General features: G+C 45.2%; 2 protein-coding genes across 13 annotated transcripts in view; one reads left to right on the forward strand and one right to left on the reverse strand.

The window, feature by feature from the left end:
- LOC135111167 (beta-1,3-galactosyltransferase 5-like) overlaps positions 1-11,863 on the reverse strand; it is a 77,744-nt gene that overhangs the window by 19,279 nt on the left and 46,602 nt on the right. Inside the window, exon 1 of one of the 7 annotated variants that reach the window (XM_064024224.1) lies at positions 11,620-11,643. The exons of 4 other annotated variants lie outside the window; for them this stretch is intronic. The gene's annotated coding sequence lies outside the window, so the exon portion shown is untranslated. Of the gene's footprint in view, positions 1-2,954; positions 3,192-11,619; positions 11,644-11,863 lie in introns of those variants that run through there. 2 more of the 7 variants (XM_064024223.1, XM_064024222.1) reach the window with 2 other exon arrangements.
- LOC135111166 (protein amalgam-like) overlaps positions 5,209-11,863 on the forward strand; it is a 61,712-nt gene continuing 55,057 nt past the window's right edge. For 3 of the 6 annotated variants that reach the window (XM_064024212.1, XM_064024211.1, XM_064024216.1), the window contains exon 1: positions 5,227-5,604. The gene's annotated coding sequence lies outside the window, so the exon portion shown is untranslated. Of the gene's footprint in view, positions 5,605-11,863 lie in introns of all 6 variants that reach the window. The other 3 variants (XM_064024214.1, XM_064024213.1, XM_064024215.1) reach the window with 2 other exon arrangements.

The following is an 11,863-nucleotide window of genomic DNA, read 5'->3' on the forward strand; positions in this document are numbered from 1 at the left end:
AGTTGGTGAAAGTTTACGTACTTCATCACTGTGCTGAATAAAAATTGTTGTCAGGAGAGGAATGGCGGTCAATGAGCAATGACTATATGCAACAAGAAAACCACGAGAAATACATTAGGTAGAGCCACATACGAAGAAAGTCAACAGTGTTAAGAATTAAATACACATGATTTTCTCAGACCGAGCCTTTAATTCAATATCTTCCAGAAATCGTTGCCCATCAATATGCGTTGCAGTTTTACAGTATTCGTCTCCTCCATGTTTCCACATCCAACCTATTTACCAAGTTTTATTTTTTCAATGTAAGAGGTGTAAGGGATACAAGATCGAGAGAGAGAGAGAGAGAGAGAGAGAGAGAGAGAGAGAGAGAGAGAGAGAGAGAGAGAGAGAGAGAGAGAGAGAGAGAGAGAGAGAGAGAGAGAGAGAGAGAGAGAGAGAGAGAGAGAGAGGAAAAAAAAAAAAAAAAAAAAAAAAAAACCACTGAAGTTCCAGTCCCGAAAAAATGTCAAAATTATCATCCGAAATTAGAGGATAAATTGGCACGCTCTTCCCACACTCTTACCGAGAACACAACTGTGCTCTTTGTGTTAGCGGAAAGTACAGCAGACGAGTAGAGGACACCAACTAAGATACCAGAGGAACTATCATAGGAGAAAAACACAGGAACAAGAAGGTAGATAAGTAATCATTAGTTCCGAGAAGATCCGTGTTCCCAAACAACGTAGTGATCAATGCAGGCGTCACGTTATGTTAATGTGATCAAGGCGCAGCAACAGCTCTCATAAATGGATAAATATTTCTCGTTTTCTATATACTAGATTTGAGGCGCTGCAATGGCTATATAATTGAGAAGACATACGTAATGTTGAATAAAACAGTATAGAAGTAAGGAAATTCCCTCACGCTGCGCCCAATCACCTCCAGCTGACGTGGCGAGATGTTCGACTTGCCTCATGTTTGTAGCGACTATCAGACTCTCATTCATTCCCTGTGTTCGTCCGGCATATATATATATATATATATATATATATATATATATATATAGAGAGAGAGAGAGAGAGAGAGAGAGAGAGAGAGAGAGAGAGAGAGAGAGAGAGAGAGAGAGAGAGAGAGAGAGAGAGAGAGAGAGAGAGAGAGAGAGAGAGAGAGAGAGAGAGAGAGAGAGATAAAGTAATCACTTCTCTACTCTCGTTAGAGACGCAAAACAAACGTTCCCGCTACGTTAGTAAGTACCAATGTAGGAACCTTACAGCATTAAAAGTCATGATAATGTTGAACACTATTCTATCAACCTTCCTCGGTATGCAGTGCGTATAACGCTAAAGATAACGGAAGAGTATTAGTTATTTTTGTTCTCATCTTAGAACAAATCCTTCTCACAAAAATATATCATATCTCAAATCAGTTCTATGCTCCCAGCGCCAGACAGAAAGGCAGCAGATCCAGCATGAGCCTGCCACGCGTGACTACTTCAGTACACAAGATAGCAGGGTCCCCCAACCTTTCGCCAAGTCACGCACGAGCCATGTTGGCATTACGGTATTGTTGGACGCATCTCAGTGATTCTAAAGTTTATGGCGTCTTTGCACGGAATAACCACAGCAACATCGCTGGATTTATTTAGATTTCATGCATTTGTACTTCCGAAGAGAGGATTGGTAAGTTATCCAGAAAGTATTTATTATTCTTGACATACGGTGCCGGGAAGCACACGGAATAGTGTTTACCGGGACACCAGGTACGGCAACCATAACTCCAGGACAGGTGTATCGCACAGATCACAGTTCGCGCTCAAAGGGCTGCTCAGCAAAATAACAATATCAACACAACAAGAAAGTCCCTTCCCACAGTGCATCATAAATGTATAGCATCACTTCATTCTGCACAACGTTATCTCGCTGAGCCGGGTTGGTAGCTTTCCTTGGCAGACTTACACACACACACACACACACACACACACACACACACACACACACACACACACACACACACACACACACACACACACACACACACACACACACACACACACACACACAAGCACACACACATTAGTGACTTCGTTTTCCACAAGCACATTTATCTCTTCTGGCTACACAGAGGACGTGACGCAACGGATGTAACGCAGTGAAAGAAAAAAGGATGCAATGAGGGTTATCTGCTTGTTATTGTCTGCTCGCTGTATACCACTATGGTAATAAAGAATTAGGGATAAAAAATCACTACTGGAAAGGATTATTGTATTAACATGTTAGTAAAGTTTTCAAAGAACGCTGCAGCCCGTTCATTAGCCGGGTACAGGACACACATGCTAAGGGTAAGTCGTCCCCCTCCAGTAGGCCTGTCTTTCAAAGTTACTTATTTCATTTATACTTTATACAGGGAGTGCCACGTGTAATATGATGGCTTTCTGCTGCTTCCTTTATTTTATTTTATTTTCTCTCTATCCCATTTTTCAAACGTTATTTTTACTTTTAAGTTGTCGGACGCATTCCTGTGGCTCTCCCCTTAAAAGCTGTCTCTCTTATTTAACTAGCTCATTTTCCTTCTCCTTAAGTCTAATATAGTTCTTCTCTCATACAAAATTTGAATCACTGGTCCTTCGCCAGTTACAGTTTCACCAGTTTTCGTACACGATGGTTCCTTCTGCCCAACATGACACACACCACTCGCCCCTCAACACACTATTGTTACAACCCTTTTTAAACACACACTCCCCATTTGTTAATACGTATACCTAATAACGTTTGAGTGTTGCACGACTGTGTCACTCTGGCGGCCGAAGTAAAATCGTAAACTTCATTGTCAAGTGCGCCACTACGTTCGTATTCTTTTAAACGTACCAAAGCCTAAAGTAACTACCGAGCACAGTTGCATAGGTGATTCTTTAAAGTAAACCAAGAAATTCTACAGTAATGACGGTCATGACAACGTTGTATAAAATAATCACTTACCACGAAAAAGAAACACTGCCTCGTTTGCCAGACTGAGAGAGGAATAATGCCTGGCTTTCCCCTAACACACCAAGTCCAGTGCAGCTGAACACCCACCTGTGCTGTCGGGCTATCGAAACATTTGTTGGACGTGGAGTCTGCCGAGCTTGGGAGAATGTATATGGAAGTTACCGGAGCACCTGCCTTTTGTTGCGCCGACACCTGCTGGATTGCGTGTTGTGTGCCAGCCAACTAAGTCCATTTTCTTCACCCTAAGATACAAATATCCGGTCTTCTCCGTCACTTCTCTCTCTCTCTCTCTCTCTCTCTCTCTCTCTCTCTCTCTCTCTCTCTCTCTCTCTCTCTCTCTTACACACCCTGATGTAAACACAGGCGAAATACACTGCCACGGGAACAACAGTGAGTAACAGAGAGGAACAGAGATCCAAGTTAAAGGGACGTGGTCGGCTGGATATGACAGAACATTCCATCTCCTCCAAAACTACCACTGCCAGAATGGTGTCAGAATGATAACTACCTAAATCATTCCATCTAGAAACATTTCTAAAACACATCATAGTGTCACGACATTATGTATATGGAATAACTAATTAGTAACCTAACCTAACCACATATACTAGACAAACAATAACCATAAACATAACGATTGATTTTTCCAGCAGCAACAGCAATGAGGGAAGTGATGACACAAGTGGATGAGGATTACCATGTATATGCATATGTATGTAGTGTACACATCTACCATGTATGTACTATGTATGTAGTTCATTTATCACCAGCTTGACACACAGGTGTTACGAGGAATAAACCTCGCCTAACCATATGTTTCCTCTTCACATCTGCGGCCTTCATTACATAGTGATGTGGCGAGAAATGTAGCGTGTTTCAAAGGACCGCAAGGATGACACTCACGATATGCGGCGAGGTGCTTGAGTGGTGGTGCTTGGTGCAGTGCAGTTTAGATTCTCTCTCTCTCTCTCTCTCTCTCTCTCTCCGTTTCCCCTATCACTGTGGGAGAAAATCCCATATCCTAAGCGCCGCAGAGATAAGATGAGTCACAAAATCTGTACAAGACGTGTTTTTACTTTATGTATAGAAAAAATAAATAAATAAAAAATAACAGACACACGATGGAAGAAGGGAGATTGTGCAAATGATGACAGCGACCCTCCTTTACAGGTTTCAGGAAGGAGACCACAAGCATTTCACGCTACACGAACTGAAAAGCGCCTCTCTTCATGCCGCAATGGAAATACCCTGGTCTTTTCTCTGTGGCGGTGGAATACTGAATGAGAAAATTGGTGTCATTCAGCTCCAGGAGTGCCGAGACGGACGGAGGAGACTTGGATTCAAGCAGAGAACTGACCAATAAGTGATGATGGGTGCATTTACTGGAGCACTAAGCACCTGCACAGAATCGGCCATATGAATGAAGTCAGAACGATACGCAAACTGTCCCCTCACAAACCGTGGCGCTTGTTACAATAATCGTTTAAGAAGTGACACTGTCCTTCGCCACGACAATACTGCCGGGGAGACATAGATATTACATACATACAGAGAGAGAGAGAGAGAGAGAGAGAGAGAGAGAGAGAGAGAGAGAGAGAGAGAGAGAGAGAGAGAGAGAGAGAGAGAGAGAGAGAGAGAGAGAGAGAGAGAGAGAGAGAGAGAGAGAGAGAGAGAGAGAGAATGTGAGCTGTTCCATAAATATTTGCGATGAGGTTCCGTGCTGCAGTTCGTCAGGACTTTTAGGAAGGGAACAGTTACAACTCATAACTCTTCAGACAACAATACAGATAAGGAAATTTCAGAATGATGTACTCTTAAGTAAAAGGAGTGAGGGGGGGGCATGGAGGCAGGGGGGTGGGGAGAGGGACGCGCCGCCAGGGAGGACACGCCCCGGGATGCCGGTCACTTAGGGATGCAGACGCAGGCACGAGGAGCTAGTGGATGCAGAGAAACTCATCTTACCAAACCAACGTGACTATTCGCAAACCCCCTAAAGTCGTGAATCAGTGCAGGAAAACACGAAAAAAAAAAGAAAGGAAAGAAGTTGATCAGCGCTCAATAGACCCAATGTCGAAGAAAAGACTGATCTTGCGAATCTTCTCATAATCCTTAAAGCAGGGGACAGGCAAGAGTAAGCACAATGCAGCGCGCGGTTCTGTGGCACAACTGCTCATGACGATACCCTTCAGGTCCCCGGGCTTAAGTTAGCAGCGGTGGCGGTGGTGGCGGCGGGTGCATGCAATGTCATAATGGTGAGTGCGAGTCGGGCAGGGAGTAGTCGGGAGGGAGAGCCCGAGTGGGAAGGTCGTCGTCGCTCTGTTTTGCCCCGCCCACACGCTGCTGCTGCTGTCGCTGCTGCCGCAGTCGCCAACACTACCGGCACGCGCGGCGCACCCTCGCTTTCTTCCTCACTCAGCTGGTTGCGACGGGAGCTCCTTCGTTGTCTGTTTTGTCTGTGGTTACCACAGACGGGATGACACGCAGCACCTGAGCCTCAGACCGCTCCTCATCTTGGAGGGGGAGTCGAGGCTAACAACTTGGAGTCCACGCCGCTGAAGCACAAGCATACCAGCTTCCCGACGCTCCTGAGAACCTTTCAAGATGATGCTGGTGTTGCTGATTGTCGCCTCGACCTGCTGTGGTGAGTGTTACGCTGTGCCTACTGCATGTAGTCCGCGGCATTGTGCTGAGGAACGCCACGCCCTCACTGGTCGATGGCGCGATAAATGTGTGTGTGTGTGTGTGTGTGTGTGTGTGTGTGTGTGTGTGTGTGTGTGTGTGTGTGTGTGTGTGTGTGTGTGTGTGTGTGTGTGTGTGTGTGTGTGTGTGTGTGTGTGTGTGTGTGTGTGTGTGTGTGTGTGTGTGTGTAAAGAGGAAAGAAAATAAGAAATGATGACAACGAATGAAAGCAAAGCTACAAGCCAGGTGGAGCATCCAATCATTTACCGACTGTCTCCTTCAGAATCAGCAAGACAGGAGACATGCAATACATATTCATCGTACGCTTTCATTACAAGACGAAATAAATAAAGAAAGAAAAGAATCAGTGGTCAGTACATAAAAAATATATATGTTCATTGTGTTCCGCAGTACCGCTACATCGGATTCTTTGTCGCACACCTTGAGTAGTGAAATACGCAGCGAAGTTCACCACCTTTCGATTTCTGAGTTTAATTTCTTAGCTTGTGGTACTCATAAATCACGATACGACAGTTCGTTGTTCATACACTGATGAGACGGTGAAAGGATTACAAGCATTTCAGGAATTTATCAAGCAGCTACGCCCAGTGAAATTGACTGCAGTGTCTTATATCTGAGAGTACAAACGTGCGCGCACACACACACACACACACACACACACACACACACACACACACACACACACACACACACACACACACACACACACACACACACACACACACACACAATGAAGGACCACCAGAAAACAACTGTAGCTTCCATTCCACACCTGCTGACAATTTTGGAGCATTAGAGACATCGGAAAGCGGCTACCATTTTTCTTGGAAAGCGAACAACACTCCACAGCATTAGTGACCTGAACCATTGTACTGAATTGACTCACTCACGCCTTATAGGATGTGGACACGCGAACGTAAGTGTCGGGGTTCCTGCCTGACACATGAGGGAGAGCCACACCAGGTATATACGTACACGACGTACACTTGTTCACACACCTGACGCGACTAAGGCAAGTCTTCACTCAATCACACTAAGGCAACGTGATATAAGGCGCCGTAATGTCATGGTGCCGTGTGTGTGTGTGTGTGTGTGTGTGTGTGTGTGTGTGTGTGTGTGTGTGTGTGTGTGTGTGTGTGTGTGTGTGTGTGTGTGTGTGTGTGTGTGTGTGTGTGTGTAAATCAACCTTCGTAATATATCTTGCTTCGTAATAACTTGCCACAGATTCCGAGGCCAAGGAGACAAAGATCATGTACGCAACCAGTCACCTTCTAGTTAACTTTATACCTCCACCATTTATTAATTGATCTATTTTTATTTATTTATTTATTTATTTATTTGTATTAGTTGTTCTCGGAATGTTAACCACTGACAAGCAACCACATATTCTTCATTCATAGACGCTTGGTAGTGCTGCGACGGTCCACCTTGGCGCTTCTTATGTATAAACTAAACCCTCTGGAGACTGTGGTACTTAATCGTTTCTTCTTTCCTTGTTCTCCTTTCGCCTCCCCGTTAGAGTCAAGGGTTGGCGCCAAGTACGAGTCTCCTCCAGTTGTTTTAGTCTTGCATCTTCCTTTCTGCCTCCCATCCCTTAGAGTTCTATCGCAATTCCATCCCTTCCTCTCACTCATGTCTTCTCCTCAACCTTCCTCCCTCGACTAGATTTCTTCAGGCTCTTTTAATCGGTTCCCGGTCTTATTCTTACTACAATTCGATACATGATGGAGTACAGCCTTTCTTAACGGACAAAAGATTTCCCTGTTCCGTCATCACCGCTGAGGGAAATAGGGGCGAGTTTCATCCTGCAACCCTCACTGTTGGATCGATAAATGGCACTGAAAAACTAGAAAATGCAATATCTGATAGTCTGATTGTTACGGCTAATACTACCACACGCTAGGCCCAGCGAAAGGAGACGAGGGCTAAGGTAGTGTTAAAATAATGCAGGCTTTCTCTTCTAACTTTCCACTATCTACCTGTCCATTTTGGGGCCATAAATTTCCCTCAGTTAGCTATGTATACGAGAGAGGAAGGCGGGAGGAGCCGTAGGACGATGAGATAAGGCGAGCAGCGCTACCCTTGGGGACTCTCGACTCGATAACAACACTTTCCTTCCGTCGCGGTGGCAATAGATTGGGAGGCGAGGGGAAGGTGGCGGCGGCTTGAGGCGATGTTGGTCTGCGGGCGGTGGGAAGTGAAGCAGAGGAGAGGAAATTGGGAAAAGGTTCTGAGTTGGGCCTATGCTCTCTCTCTCTCTCTCTCTCTCTCTCTCTCTCTCTCTCTCTCTCTCTCTCTCTCTTACGTGCCTCCTTCATTACGATCATAACTACACATTCCGCTGCAGTGCTTCTCCTCCAGCTGCGATTCTTGATAACCACAAAGCTAACTTCTGTTCTTCACGAGGCGCACGAGACAGATTATGAGCCAAAGTTACTCGGTCAGCAACTGCGCCCAAATCTGTAACACTGCAGCATTAATTATGTCGCTGTACGAGAGAGAAAGAAAAATATCTGTGAAACTATGAAATAAATCTGGTGCGCAATCATAAGTAAGGTTGACGAAGTGAGAGAGAAAAGAAAAAAAAAGAAAACAAGACAAAACTACGAGAATTAAGAATGAATGAATGAATGAACGAAAAAATAAATGGATCTTGACTTGATGAGGATGATATACGCATTGGCTTAAGAATCCTAGACTAGTTAGAAAAAAAAAAGAGAGAGAGAGAGAAAGAGAGAGGATAAAGAAAAGATGATGGGCGGGCTTCCTTTACTTGCACAGAGAGTGTTTTGTGCTGCCCGGCGTGACCGCGACCAGACGTGCATAGCTAGTCGTTCGTGAGGAAATGGCCCGTCAGGAAATGGCCCGTGAGAAAATGGCCAGTATTCAGAAACGCTTCGCTCTTTCACCACGACGATTTTTCAAAGGTCGCAGATGATTAACCGGCTTCTCAAGACTGCCTCTCCTTTTCATAATGTAGAAAGCTTGTTAATCTGTTGCTAGAACCGTAAAAACACCCTTAAAATCCCGTGTAACTTCAACTACATAAAGCCTTTTGAAAGTTCTCAGTAAACCTTTTGAAAGTTCTCCGTAAAAATCTCTCTTCACTAATGAGGAGAATAGTGGAAAGGATAAATAAATGAGAGAGAGAGAGAGAGAGATAAAAAAATTACAAGAGTACTAAATCTCTCTCTCTCTCTCTCTCTCTCTCTCTCTCTCTCTCTCTCTCTCTCTCTATTCACTTACGTAGTAGGCTTAGAACTTAACCTAACCCTAAACTAGGCCTAATAACCTTCCCATGCACCATTTACCATCAAAGCACCACCACCACCACCACCACCACACATCCACCCTACGTACATACAAACATTTAAATCGCAGGGCACTTTGCAGCATTATTATCAACCACCCCTTTTTTTTATCACTATTACTACTCGTCATTACTTTTATTCCGTCTAAATGGACTCGTTAGGGCAGAAAGCTGAAGCCTAACAAGCGGTCACGTCCTTATGCCAGCCTTTCGTGCCGTGGGCTGACTGACTCCTGACCTGCCTGACCGTGGCGTGTAATGGAACGATTTAGTGGCGACAGAAAGCCCCCTTTTATCTCGTGTGTCAAGTGTAAAGGAGGGAGAGAGGGAGGTAGAGGAAGGATGCGTGGAAGGGAGGTAAAGGATGGGGAAGAAAGGAATGGAGAATGACTGTTATTGGGAAAAGAGCGACAAGAGGAAATGAAATGAATGGAGGGAATGTGAGGAGGAGGAGGAGGAGGAGGAGGAGGAGGAGGAGGAGGAGGAGGAGGAGGAGGAGGAGGAGGAGGAGGAGGACAAGAATGACAAGTAGGAGGCGTAGAAACCGAGGAAGAAAGAGAAAGCAAGACAAAGCAGAAGAAAAAATGATAAGAAAAAAGGAGAAAGAGAGGAAGCGTTAGAGAAGGAAAAGATGGACAGGGAAGAGGAGACCCATATCACAAATGCGTTACCCACAAACCAAAAAAGGAGAAAGCGAAACCAAGGGAGAAAATTTGTTAATAGAAAGAAGAGAGGAGGAAGAAGAAAAGAGGGTTAGGGGAGAGGAGACCCATATCACACCTGCGTTACCCACAATCCTCTAGGGCGGGGATTAGGGCGGCGCCGACATGGAGTCTTCGATGGACTGACCGCAGACGACCCACCACCGCCACAGGGAAGAAAAAGAAGATAAACGTCAGCCTTGGCCACTGTAAGCTCCTGGTGGGGTCACGTTCAGTTCGGTGACTTTACTGACATCAAGCTGCGGTCATATTTTCCACTGAACGTTCCCCACCCCCCTCTCTGAATTTTTTTTTTTTTTTGTATCTATTTATTTATTATTTTTTTTCGTTGGCCATTTTTCTCTCTCTCGTCTCGACATTTTCCTCTCAGAACATTTACGTCCCCTTGACATTTACTGGCCAGATGAATTCTTCCACTGGTCATATTCAACTCAACATTTTTTTTCTTTTTTTCCTGAGATTTTTTTTCCCTCCCTTGGGCATATTTCTCTGTAGACATCTTAATTTCAGAACATTTACGTCCTTTTGACATTTACTCCCCTCCTTATTGGCATTTTTTCATGTAGATCTTTTTTTACCCTTGTACTTTTCCCTCTTGCCACTTTCTTCCCTGCAGATCTCACCCCACAAGAACGTAATCCTAACATCTTCCCTCCTCGGAGATCTCATAAAGAAGATAAATAAATAAATAAATAAATAAATAATCCCTTTTCCTCCCACTGTTCTCACTCACGTCAACTTCAACTAACTCTCCTTTTTCTGCATCTTCAGTCTTTTCTCTACTTTTCCTCACTACATCAACACTTCTCTATCCCTTCCGCTCCTCCTCACTACTTCCAGCCCTTCTTCTTAATCTAGGATGTAACACCCACTACTGTTCCTTCCACGCCTTCCTTCCTGCGACCCTCCGCCGTACCACATCATTCCACTCCTTTCCTCTACTGTTCCCCTCCTTCCCTTCATGCTCCTCCCCTGCACAACACGAGCCACGTATCCCCCATGCATTTCCTGTTCAGAGTTATGATTGGGTGACTCGAGGTATGGCCCAGGCAGCCCTCCACTCCGCCACTCCCTGCTGACGTCACGCGCTCTCCACGAATCAAAGCGACACACAAATTAGTAGACATAAAGAGGATAACGTAAGGGCATTGACTGTTGAGTGCCCATTAATGAGTGAAGGGTATGTGAAGCCTATATGCCTCTCTCTCTCTCTCTCTCTCTCTCTCTCTCTCTCTCTCTCTCTCTCTCTCTCTCTCTCTCTCTCTCTCTCTCTCTCTCTCTCTCTCTCTCTCTTTCTAATATGATATCGGTGACAAAAATGATAATGATAATAACTATATACGGAAAGCGTTCAGAATGTTGTGTGTGTGTGTGTGTGTGTGTGTGTGTGTGTGTGTGTGTTTGACCACCAGGCTTAGATTTCCCGATAATCACTTTTGACGCCCCAGATTTGTGTGCGTAACCATCACCGCGGCGGGGCATCACACCACCGCGGCGGGGCGTCGGAGCTTCAAACCACCGCGGCGGGGCGTCGGTGACTAATACAACCCTACCAAGAAACACTCGGGGCTGACGTCACTCCACTTACCTATAGCGTCGCTCCCTTTTTTCGGAAGCAAATATTTATTTCTCGCAGAGGGTGGAAGGGAGCGGAGGAGTGAGGGCGAGAGGAGGTAGGGGATGAAAAAGAGGCGAGGAAAAATAAAAGAGTTGGCGGTAGTGAGGGCGGGGAGGTGTTGGAGTAACTGCTACGTAGAGATCCTTAAAAAAAAAAAAAAAAAAAAGTATGAAAACAACCGTCACACAGACCACATCCTTCCTGCCTCAAGTAGGTCATCTGCTCGTTCAAACAATTAGGTCACAGGAATAAATAACAGCTAATTACGGGAACCACAATGTACCAAGCTGCGGAGGCGAGACTAACCAGTGTTCATTGGCCCCAATAAGCACATCACACGGCACTCCGTCTTCTTCACCAGCGAGAAAAATGCCAGTGATTGACGCGCCTCTCTGCCGTGTTTACATTCTGGCTTGGGAAGGCACACGAGGCGACACTCTTGTTGCCACTGTGGGAGGGTGGGAGAGTGGCAGAGTGAGAGGAAGGAGTGTAATGTTGTTGTAGTAGGGAGAATAAGAGTGAGGAGCTGCAATGTTGCTATAGGTTGCTC

Source organism: Scylla paramamosain, chromosome 21, assembly GCF_035594125.1.
Source record: "Scylla paramamosain isolate STU-SP2022 chromosome 21, ASM3559412v1, whole genome shotgun sequence".
Lineage (NCBI taxonomy): Eukaryota > Metazoa > Arthropoda > Malacostraca > Decapoda > Portunidae > Scylla > Scylla paramamosain.